The sequence below is a fragment of the Anastrepha obliqua genome, chromosome 5 (genome assembly GCF_027943255.1).
Source record: "Anastrepha obliqua isolate idAnaObli1 chromosome 5, idAnaObli1_1.0, whole genome shotgun sequence".
NCBI lineage: Eukaryota > Metazoa > Arthropoda > Insecta > Diptera > Tephritidae > Anastrepha > Anastrepha obliqua.
Window position 1 is genome coordinate 67,454,618 of NC_072896.1, and position 12,676 is coordinate 67,467,293.

Below are 12,676 nucleotides of genomic sequence, written 5' to 3' on the forward strand. Positions count from 1 at the left end.
TGTGGAGCAGGCCAGGTGAACCAACTCAAACAACATCAAAAGCTGATATTCATCAAAAGAAGGTTTTGTTATCAGTTTGATGGGACTACAAAGGAATTGTCTACTTTGAACCCTTACCACCCAACCGAACTATCAATCTGATATCTACATTGAATAATTAACGAAATTAAACAATGCAGTTGAAGAAAAGTGGCCCGAATTGACAAATCGAAAAGGTATGTACTCCATCGTGACAATGCAAGGCCACACACATTTTTGGCCACCCGGCAAAAATTATTGGAGCTTGGTTGGGATGTTTTGCCACATCTGCCATATAGTCCTGACCTTGCCCCATCTGATTACTTTTTGTTTCGATCTTTACAAAACTCTTTGAATGGTAAAAATTTCAATAATTATGATTATATCAAATCATATCTGATTCAGTTTTTTGCTAATAAAAACCAGAAGTTTTATGAACGTGGGATTATGATGCTGCCTAAAAAATGGCAAAAGTTCATTGATTAAAATAGGCGATATATTACAGAATATAGTTATTTAGTTCGATGAAAAAATTGTCTTTGATTTAAAAAAAAAAAAACCCACAATTACTTAGTTGCCAACCCAATATAATAAAATTTAAAAGACTGAGTTACTTTTGTGGAGACAAAAAATTTAGGGAAAATTGAAAAGTGTGTACTCTATTGCATCGGGTGTGAAGCTAAATACTTAGATAACATCTCCTGGTCCAACAAAAAAACAGTGGCAGATATTGCGTCTGAATATTATTTTTAAACATTGTTGTTAATATTAGTGATCGACCATTCTAAACGATATACATATCATGGATTCCTAAAAGTTTTTGCAATTGAGCACCTGTCTAGGCTTCTCAATGACAAGTACAATAATTAAGCTCTAGGCTATCACTAAAAGTTCTTGGGTTAATTCTGAAGAAATCGCATTGTTTTCTTTTTACAAAAGATAGCAACAAAAAAATTTGGTGTTTTTCAAATCGTATAAGTTAGAATAAATTGTCATTTAACATATAAAATAGCTTCGCTTTTTGTTCCACTTTATTGCTTCCAGATCCTCCATAGATGTACATATGCATGTGTTTTGTATATGAACATCTCTGACAAGCGCCCTTTAGCATAAGAACCAATTACGCTAAAGAAATAAATAAATTAAAAGTACTTAAAACAGTCTAAAAATAGCAAAAATCGTAAGAAAAAATAAAATAATTTGCAAATTAGTACGGCATGTCTGTGGTATAGCCATGGTGTATAGCGGGGGTTTCATTAGGGACATGCCAATTTTTGATTTATTTGAGGAAGTTGAGGTTGAGCGTAAACTAGAAGCATATGTAACATCAAAATGGCAAAGTTTCCTTTAGTAGAAAGGTGATGGCACTACCAATCAATCAACTACTCCTGAAGTAAATTTCAGCGAGATATTTTCTTAATATTTCACTTGAATACAAAATTGTTGTGCCCCTTTGAAAAACCCTTTACATGAATGTCTACACACGTTCAAATACTGGCATATGTACATAGCCCTCCGTACGCAGTGAAACCTCCTTTGGTCGGAGCCTCACCGTCAGTAAACTTTTGCCCGCTCAAGGGGAGGGTAGTTTATTTCATAACTTTTTGAATAATTGAATACTATTTCTTATTTGAATAAAATATATTGATAGTATATCACTCAAAGCAAAATGTGTATATATTTTTTTGGAAGTGAATATTTCATTAATGTGAAGTGCATCTAAAGTATGATAATAACCAAAATAAATATTGCATTTCAGTCAATAAACTACATAAAACTAGATAATTAGATTCATTACTTAGAAAACTTTGTAATTATCGATTGACGTATTTTTCTTTTTTGTCAAGAGGAAACTATTTTAAAGATGGTTTTCGCATTTTTTCTAACAATTCGAAAATAGTAAAGTCATCGTCCCTACCCATCCCTTTTGACCGAATAATATGTATCTTTATTTTTTACGATGAGCCGAGCTGTGTATTTCCAATTTTGAACCCAATAGGGAAAATTGGTTTTATTTCTTTTAAAATTTCATAGAGAGACTCAATGTATGTATGTATGTAAGTAACTGCGTCCGAAAAGAAATGTGAAGGGGTCCGCTATATTGAGGTTTTTGTGTGAATTTTATGAAAAATTACTGCCTGCGTTCGGCCACGCGAGTGTCCGCTTAAGAAGGAGTAATTTGATCCGAAATTTATACTTAAAATTTGGTATAGGAAAAAATGCCCACCCAAGGGAGATGTCCGTCTAATAGAAGTGCCCGTTACGAGAGGTTTCACTGTATATCCACAATTTTAGTGTGTGTATGTAGAATAGCGCTTGGCATTTCTTCAGCAAATTTTAACAGTTGGCAATCACTTTAAAAGTGAATTGTTTTGAATTTGTTTAATTACACGCTGCTATCCGCGACGCAGAACTGATGATTAATTTTAGCCAAACGGATGAGTAATGAATCAGTAAATAAGAGGAAAAAAACGTAGATAAAGCAATTATCGCAACTGATAAAACAGATTGATAAAATGTGTTTGCTCTACTTTGCGAACGTCAGCCTTAGCCAGTGGCATCTTTCACTTCGTACCACCCTCAAGAGCGCCTGCCTTATTATCGTACCATTTTATCGATATTCCGCGCTGACCACTCAACGTCCTTCGTCGGTCGGTCTGTGTGGCATTCAATCCGTCTCATACGAATATATTTATACAAATAGTGAAGAGTAAAAGTAAGAAAAAGCAAAATTGAAACGGTAAATAGCAATTAGTGTACGCTGTCTTTTTTTTTCTTCTAGCTCTTCTAGCTCTTCTTCCACTTGTTCCTTTTGTTACATTTTCATACGTATATATAGTACATACATGCATACAAACATTCAAATGGGTCTATCGTTTTCATGGGCTTGTTTCTTTTTTACATACATTTTGCATGCCTTGTATTTGCACTTGTTTTGTATGTAGGTAAGTATGCATGATTGCATGTATTTATGTAGGTAAAACATGCATTGTACCGCAAACAAATGGAGCAGAATAATAAACTACGGATATGAGTGCGGAAAATAATAGAAAAATAAAGCCATAAACTATGGAACGGTCGATCGGCTGGCATTTGTACAGTGTGACGTTTTGCCAATTGACAAGAGAAGCTGCATTACACGGGATGAGAGGCCAGTTCAAGCTGAAATATAATTTTTTCAGCAACATTGCACAAAAACTTATGGCAAATTTTTTATGTTGTATTGCACAAAACGCTTACCATAAATATGTACAAAAAGCCTGATCTAAATACAAGGTGGACCAAAACTAATCATCCGACTTTTTTTTTTTTGAAAATTTTTTACTAAGTAAAAAAAATATTGTTGAAAATCTTTATTTTGGCCTCTATCCGCTCCACTGTTTCTATACTGGAGCTTTCTAGTGCACAAGTATCAAGTATGACCGGCGTACGACGCCATTTGGAAGAATTATAAATCTTCCGATATAGTGATTCTAGGTAATTTTGCGCCACTCTGTATGAAAGAAGTTACTGAAAAGAGTATTAAAGATATTATATTTCAAAACTGTTTAATAGTTAGTATAAAAGTCCCTCACTATTTTTTGTATGCGTTAATATCGCACAGCAATTTTTTCAACAAATGTTCCTTTTGTTCTCAAATTTCTAATATATGTATATATAATATATAAATATAATTGACGGGTACACCCGTTTTTGGGTGTTTGGCCGAGCTCCTCCTCCTGTTTGTGGCGTGCGTCTTGATGTTGTTCCACAAATGGAGGGACCTACAGTTTCAAGTCGACTCAGAACGGCAGATATTTTTAGGAGCTTTTTCATGGCAGAAATACACTCGGATGTTTGCCATTGCCTACTGAGGTGCGACCGCTATAAGAAAAATGTTTTTCTTAATTTTTTTTCTCTCTGTGAATTCCGAATAGTAGTCACGCACCAACCCATTCGGCTACGGCGGCCTCCGTTTTGTAATAGTCATAGGAAATAATAAATACATTTTTAATGCAGAGTCATAGTAAACATTTCAAAGCATTATAGCATTAAAACAGCCATACTCCAATCGGCTAAGCCATTTTGGATTTGTTGCAGTTCTAAAACTAATTTTCTAATTTTTCAACACAATTTGGCCTATAATTTTGGCCCACCTTCTTTGTAAGTTTATACAATTTCAACTTTTCTATATCAGTACACATTTACTTTTTCAGTTTCTTACAAACTAAAATTGTTCTAATGATAATTTTTAAATGAAGACATCAGTAAGATAAGGATACGTTATTTTTGCGAAATGAATTTTATTATTACATTAATAAAGAGTGAGCGATATATTCTGAAAATGTTGGAGAAGGCACAATTTAAAGTAAGCAACTTTTGTAGCACAGCACAACGGCCCTAAAAAACAACACGCGGAATGAGTATTTTGACTTTTGCAAAGGGCTTAAGAGATTAGAGGTACATGATAATACGACAAATATTAGCTCCGTAAATAAATACTTGGGAGTACGTGACAGTTTAGAAAATTACGGCATGTGGTGAGATTACAATTTAGGATAGTTCTGAAAAAGTTGGTTATACGGAAATTTTTTGTTTTTAAATAAACGTTAAAGGCGAGCGTTGTAACTTCCTCTGGGGATTAAGCCATGCTTAAATGAAGCACTTCTTCATAGGTAATTAATGGAACAATCAATGTGCCAGCAATACTTAATTTAAAATCGTGAGATACATAAATACGAAGCTGAGAATAACAGTTGTATAAGAACAGTACACATTTTTCCTGTAATGTAATTTTTATGATCAGAGCATGTACGCCTGTTCTTAAGTTTGAATCCAAGGAGTTGATAAGGTCTTTCATTCCATATTCTATTTTTGGGTTATTTAATGCAATTGGGTTGTATCGAATACTAGAAATTGGAAGCGCTTTCGTTTCATTTGCATTTAAATAAAATTTGTTTACTTTGTCCATCCGGTTCAATTTGAGAATATTTGTTTTCAATATGCAGTCATCTGCACAAGATTGGGATATGGTGCACTGCCTCTTGTCGTTTCTGCGACCAATCCCCGGATACTCGAATACACCTTCTCCTTAAACGTGGCTACAGTGCGAAAAGGTTGAAATATTTCGGACAATTGTAGCCAGAAGAAAGGCATATACGCTCAGCTCACCCCTGCTCTATCTTAGGTTTAATAAGGGAACTGGATTTGGATGAGGTATTGCGATGATTAGGGGCCACAAAAGATCATGAGGTCGAAATGCAAACCTCAAATTTATTCTATTCTATTCTATATACATATAAGCTAGTGATAGTTGCTCAGTCGAAAAGAACGTTCCAAAAGAGCGATTAGTTCTATATATATTTATAAAGGGTAGTTAAATTGCAAGGGCCGATGTTGAATGTGAATCACACCTAAACGTCAACGACACCGTTGGACTTCTTTCTTTGGGCTTATTTGAAAGAAAAAGTAAGGTGTACGTCGATAAGCTAGCAATAATTCAAGAGCTAAAGGATGAGATAATTCGGCACATTAACGGCGTAGAACCTCAATTATGCCTCAGCGTCATCGAAAATTTTGATCATCGGATTGAGGTGTGCCGCCGAGGCCGCGGCGGCCATTTGGCCGATATTTTGTTTCATACGTAATTGAGCCATACCAGTATTATCATAATAAAGAAAAATGGCAATGATTTCCTAAAAAAAATGTATTTTATTCAAAGTCAACACCGGCCCTTGAAACTAAACCACCCTTTATATATATACAGGTGAACGATATGAAGTGTTACCAACTTCACACTGCTTGTATATGTAAAACAGCACATGACATCAACGTCAAAATTGTTTTAATGACAGTTCAATATATTGTTTATAAGCCATCAAAAGCATTTGCGTCTCAGTTTTGTTGAATTTTTTTTTCTGTGATGGAATTCAAACATAATAGTGTGATTGCGTTATACTTGGCTGGAAAATCACAACCAGCCATTGTTCGAGAGCCCAGTCACCACAAAGTGAATAAAATGTTTGTGTATCGCATTATAAAACGTTACAAAGATACTGGTAGCAATGCAAAACGCTATGAAGGTGGACCAAAAAAACCGCAACAACGCCAGAAATGGTTCGGAAAGTGAAGGTTCGACTTGAACGAAATCCACGTCGAAGTGGAAGAAAAATGGCCAAAGAACTGAAAATATCGCAAGACAGCATTCGACGCATATTGAAAAATGAGCTCAAGGTCAAGGCTTACAAGTTCCAAAAAGCACGCGATCTTTCACCCCAGCAAAAAAGAGTTCGGTGCGAAAGAGCAAAGGAGTTGTTGCGCTTGCACGAACGTGGCGAATTTCCTAACATTGTGTTTTTTGATGAAAAAAATTTCCCAATTGAGCAGTTCATAAACACTCAAAACGATCGTGTTTACTTGACCGAACGCTCACACGAGAATTTGAGCCTACGTATGGCCACGCGAAGCAATTTCCCATCGCAAGTAATGGTTTGGGCCGCAGTGACCGCTGATGGACGCTCTCCAATCGTTTTTATCGAGCCTAGTGTCAAAGTGAATGCGACTTATTATCGGGAAAATGTTTTAGAAGCTGCTTTAAAACCGTGGACACTCAAACATTTCGGTCGTAGACCATGGACGTTCCAACAGGACTCGGCACCGTCTCATAAAGCTGGTGTCAACCAAGAATGGTTAAAATATCATGTTCCACACTTCATTTCGTCCACACAATGGCTTTCGAATTCGCCAGACGCAAATCCGATGGACTATTCCATCTGATCCATCTTCACATCTCACCTCAAGATCACATTCGTGCAGCATGCAACTCATTTTTGGCCGTTTGAAGGCTATAGTCAAAGGCAAAAGGTGGTCATATCGAGCTAAAGTGAATATATGTTAAAATTGTAATCATTTTTGAACAATTTTGCCTTTGAAATCAATAAAAACTAATTTCACACAAAAAGGTTATGGTGTTTTGAATAGTTACTTGAATAGTTTTGAACTTCATATCGTTCACCCTGTATTTATATATATATAATTGGCGTATACACCCTGTTTGGGTGTTTGGCCGAGCTTCTCCTCCTATTTGTGGGGTGCGTCTTGATGTTCGAATCGAATCATCTGAACATTCTAGGCATGGTTATTAGCGTGCATATCTATTTCGGGGCTTTATTGTTTAAGATGTAAATTTAAGTACTCTGAATTTCGACCTCAACAAATTTTAAAATTCCTGGAACACTGTGCGCTGCTTGTATCTTTACCAGCCCCTGCTGTTGGCTGCCAATACGGCATTGACGTCGCATAACTTCCAATAAGAATCAAACCATAACCAAAAAACAATCAGCCAAACCAAACAACCAATAAACCGGCCGGCCTGGTAACCAATCAGTTGGAACAAAGCGTGGAACGAAAATTTCATAGCAAGCAAATAATAATACAATAAAAAAATATACATTAACGGATGCCGAAATTTGTTTTCCTGGGAGTGGCTACTTGGAGATAATTTGTTTAACTGTATATAAAATACGAAACCAAAATAACAGCCAACGTCGTTGAAGCATACCTACACACGAATACACATTCGCACATACATAATTCATTTGAGAGAAAAAATTTCTGAATTTTTGAGTGTTTAGAATGCAGTGAAAATTTCTGTTGCCAGCGTTTTTACATTGGTTATGCAAACAAAATGTACTTATGTACATAATTTTGAAATTACACAGCAAATGAAAACGCTGCGTTGGTGGACTGGACTGAAACACACTTTCTTGTGTTCAGAGGTAAATTCGCAATTTGCATAAAGCGTCATAAATAGTAAGAAAAATTTCACAATTCTTAGCAAGAAGACAAAATGAGGAAAAAACAAACTAGATGATTGCCTTTTGCTGCTGTAGCAATACTAGACATGCATACATACATATGTATTTCATACAGATTTTGCTCGTCGTTCCGTTCTACTCTCTACTCCTCGCGTATTTTCTTCGCACTGATCTCAAGTTGCCCTTTGGTCGTCACTCGTTGCTCTACTATACTCGGCATGTGGCTAGAAATTTGTGAAGTTTTAAATCGCTCACAGCGTAGAGCGCGAAAAGGTTACTGAACTGCTAAATTGCTCGGCAACTGTGTTGCTAAAACAATAACAATAAATGCTGGAAAGGCATAATTAAATTGCGATGTGACATTTGTGCGAAGTTGACAGCTGAAGTTGTAATAAAATGTAGAAATATGCAAAGATTGAAATAGACGAGAAATTTCTTGTGATATACATATGTATGTATGTATTTGCATATGAACGAGCGCATACACACGAGAGGACGAACAAATGTTCGTTTAGCTGATTACAAGGAAATTAGCAAAAATAAGATTAATATCTTAACTTGAAATCGTTTATAATTTTTTTATCATATCACATAATTGCAATTAATTTATAAATATTAGACTTCAATAAATATAAGACTTTCAAAGATAGTTCGCCAGGAACAATGTTTGTAAATGTTTACCATGACATTCAAGCCCAGTTATTATGAACAATTTAGTGGTTAAATTTTTGATTTTAGTGAATTTTCGAGTTTACCAGAGCTACAGAGAAAACGTCATCAATCTCCCCAGAAAAAAATTCGGGTCTGAAATCTTCAAAACCAATTAGATAGCGCAAACAATGGTGCATTTTTTCTATATTAGATTAAGTAGAAAGTTCTGATCAAATCAAGTGGATAGTTCGTCACTCATATTGCTTTAAAATTATTTGATACAACACGAATACTCGTACTATGTTAATATTTCATTTAAAGAATTGAACGCTAAACCTCAAAACCCAGCTGATTCCTACCACCACAAAAATGTTGTATGCACAAAGTGCTTTTCAATGTTCCTTTTTTGCTATGAAAGGGGATTTTTCTGCTTCCATTTCTTATGCCAAGATTGTTGACAAATACCCGTAGTGGACGCTTATTCCATTAGCCGCTAAATTAGGAAAGAAATAAATTGATCTAAATCTAAATATGTTAATCTCGTCATTGAAATAAAGCAAAAAAAGAAAACCGCACAAAACTTTTTATTTGACATTCATTGAATATATCCGCAAGCTTCAGATAACGTCGAAATGCATAAAAAAGCCCATTCGAATGCCTTGCTGTGATGTCAGTGGAGTTTACACCGACTTAGTAGCATTGCTTTAAGAGTTTGCAGCTACTTTGACTCTTTGCAGTGAAAGTTAAAATGAAATTTCACAATGAAGTACTAAATCATATTACTTTTTTTAAATTTCTCACAAATTCTATAAACTCAACGTACTTTTGTTACATTACATCTTACATTTGATTTTGCTTATAAACTTTGGGAGTGGTGTCAAGAGAGTGGCGCTTGTTATGCTGTGAGTAAGTACTTTGGTTCAATGTTAGCGGACGTGTGAATTTTTAGTACTTAATAAGACCTCAGATTTTTATTACAGCTAAATACAAAGTCAGTTTTACGTATCTTGAACTTGTGTTGGCATTCTTCGGGGAAAACTGAAAAAAATTTATAGAATAGGATATTCGTTTCTTAGCCGAATGGGTTGGTGCGCGACTACCATTCGGAATTCACAGAGAGAACGTCGATTCGAATCTCGGTGAAAACACCAAAATTAAGAAAAACATTTTTCTAATAACGGTCGCCCCTCGGCAGGCAATGGCAAACCTCCGAGTGTATTTCTGCCATGAAAAAGCTCCTCATAAAAATATCTGCCGTTCGGAGTCGGCTTAAAACTGTAGGTCCCTCCATTTGTGGAACAACATCAAGGCGCACACCACAAATACGAGGAGGAGCTCGGCTAAACACTCAAAAATGGTGTACGTGCCAATTATATATATATATAAATGTAAAGGGTGGTTTTTTAAGAGCTATAGGAAAGTTTTTCAAAAAAAAAAACACACGTAAAATTCAGAAAAATGCATGCAATTTTTATTTAAATCGATAGTACAGTCCATATAATTTAATGTTCGAAGATTATATCATGTAAATGTTGACCGCGACTGCGCTTCAAATGGTCCATCCGCTTAGTCCAATTTTGGCATACTCTTTCCAATATTTCGGTCGGTATCTCACTTATAAATGCTTTAATGTTGTCTGGCAATGCGTTAGTTGAAGCAGGCTTGTCTGAATAGACATGAGCTTTAACATGGCCCCACAAAATATAATCTAAAGGCGTTATATAGAACTATCTGCGTGGCCAATTGACAGGTCCCAAACGTGAAATAAAATGTTCACCGAACTCGCCTCTCAACAAGTCCATTGTTACGCGTGCTGTGTGGCATATGGCACCGTCTTGCTGAAACCACATGTCATGCAAGTCAAGCTCTTGCATTTTGGGCAAAAAAAGTTGGATATCATTTCACGGTAGCGCTCACCATTCACAGTTACGTTACGATTCGCAGCATCTTTGAAGAAGTACGGTCCAATGATACCTCCAGCCCATAAACCGCACCAAACTGTGACCTTTTCTGGATACATTGGTAGCTCTTGCAATTCTTCTGGCTGATCTTCACTCGAAAATCGACAATTCTGCTTATTTACGTACCCATTGATCCAAAAATGAGCTTCGTCGCTGAACACAATTTTTCGATAAAAAAGTGGATCTTTGGCCAACTTTCAAAGAGCCCATTCACTAAAAATTCTGCGTTGCGGTAGGTCGTTCGGCTTCAATTCTTGCACCAGCTGTATTTTGAAAGGCCGAAATCACACCTAAATCCTTTAGCAAAATTTTCCACGTTGTTGAGTAACAGAGGCCCAATTGCTGCGAACGGCGACGAGTAGATAATTGATAGTCACCATTAACACTGGCCGATACAGCTGCGATATTTTCTTCAGTTCGCACTCTACGTAAGCGTGCTGTTGGTTTGATGTCCAATAATGTAAATTTGGTTCTAAATTTAGTCACAATAGCTCGAATAGCCGCTTCAGTGGGTCGATTAAACTGACCATAAAATGGAAGAAGCGCGCGATAAACTTTCTTAACAGAACACGCATTTTTATAATAAAATTCAATGAGTTGCAAGCGTTGTTCGTTTGTAAGACGATTCATGGTTAAATTATAGACCAAACTGAAGATGTTTGACAGTGAAACAAAACACGAAACGTGCGTCAGCTGTTTAAACAAACTGTTTAAAAAGGCAATAGCTAAAAAATCACCCTTTATATATATTCGGTTAAAGTTAAATTTATTATTTTATATACCTAAGTGTTTATTTGAATTTAAGTAGTGTTCATTAGAATTTCATTTATTTTAATTTAATTAATGTGATAAATTTCTAAGATAATACGAGTATAGAGCTGTTGTACAAAGAGCGGATGCATATTGCGATCTGCAAAATCTTTTGTTTCTATCTTTCAATATCCAGGATGTGGTACCTGAAGGCCTTTATGTATTTCTTACAACTAATTCAGTTATGACTCAGCGCTGTTCCGAGGTAAAATTTTTGGAAGCATTCCTTATAGTAGTAAATACGACGACAGCGTTATACATACGTTCGGACTTATTTAGTATCAGATATATTCAGGCATAATGTCATTACTCCTGAAATCATCTGAATTGATGAATTTGTAAAATTAATAATATCATAGAATCTGCTTAATGAGATATTAAATCATATGAAATTGAAACGGGAGAACTCAACTCTGGCTACTGAGCTCAAGTTTTAGCTCCAACTTCATTTCAGTTTCGTATGCGCAATATTGAGACGCTGATACTGCAGTGAATTCAAGCCTAAAAAGTTCTAGCTTAACTCTTTCCGTCACGCTCTTTACTGCGACATAAAAAATTTATTTTTTGTTGTTAATTGGTGAATATGGAATACAAGTAACACACGAATGCAAAAAAAAAAATATTTATCGTTAGGTTTTTGAGAAACAAGGTGGTCACCACCAGTAAGCACCATGACTGAAGGGTACAAAAATTTATTAAAACTAATGCACTCAATTACTTCACTTTTTTATTTATTTTTAGAAAAAAGACAATACAAAATTTGGTAATAAATTTACAAACAATTATTTCTTGTGAAAATCTGAAAAATATGTCTTTCCTTTTCGGAGGCAAAGAGGAACGTGGCATGTTCTGCATTGCCATACTGTGCGGACAGGGACGCTTTTGGTACTGCAAAAGGCGCATCTTCTAGGTGTGCCTCTAAGCGGTTGGTGTCGATTACTCTCATGGCGGATTTCAGCAGGCACACTAGGCTTATACCGTTTTATAGCAACTGGTACAGGAGATCTTGGGCTTGATCCATTGCTGATCGCGGAACTTCCTGAAGCTCGCTTGTTTACGTAGCAAGGTGATAACAGCCCCTGATAAATTGAGCGGCGAAAGCCCTTCAATGTCAACTCATCTAAATGAGGTCTGTTAATCAGAAGTTCTTTGTAAGCTATATAGCTATTGATAACGCAGCAATCCAAGAAATGAAAAAAAATCGGTGCCACCACTTTTGGGATTTTCGGTCGATGGAGTAACAGGCTTTTAATTGATCGAATTTATCAACGAAGTTCATATTGCTATTGTATTTCTTTACAGCGGATGGTTTATAATTATTTCTGAAGTTGCGGCGAAGAATTTCAAGCATAGGACGGACTTTATATAACTTATCATAGTCTGCATGCTTTCTAGCAGGCATGAGATTATTGTCATTCAGATGCAAGCATCCAAGAAGCC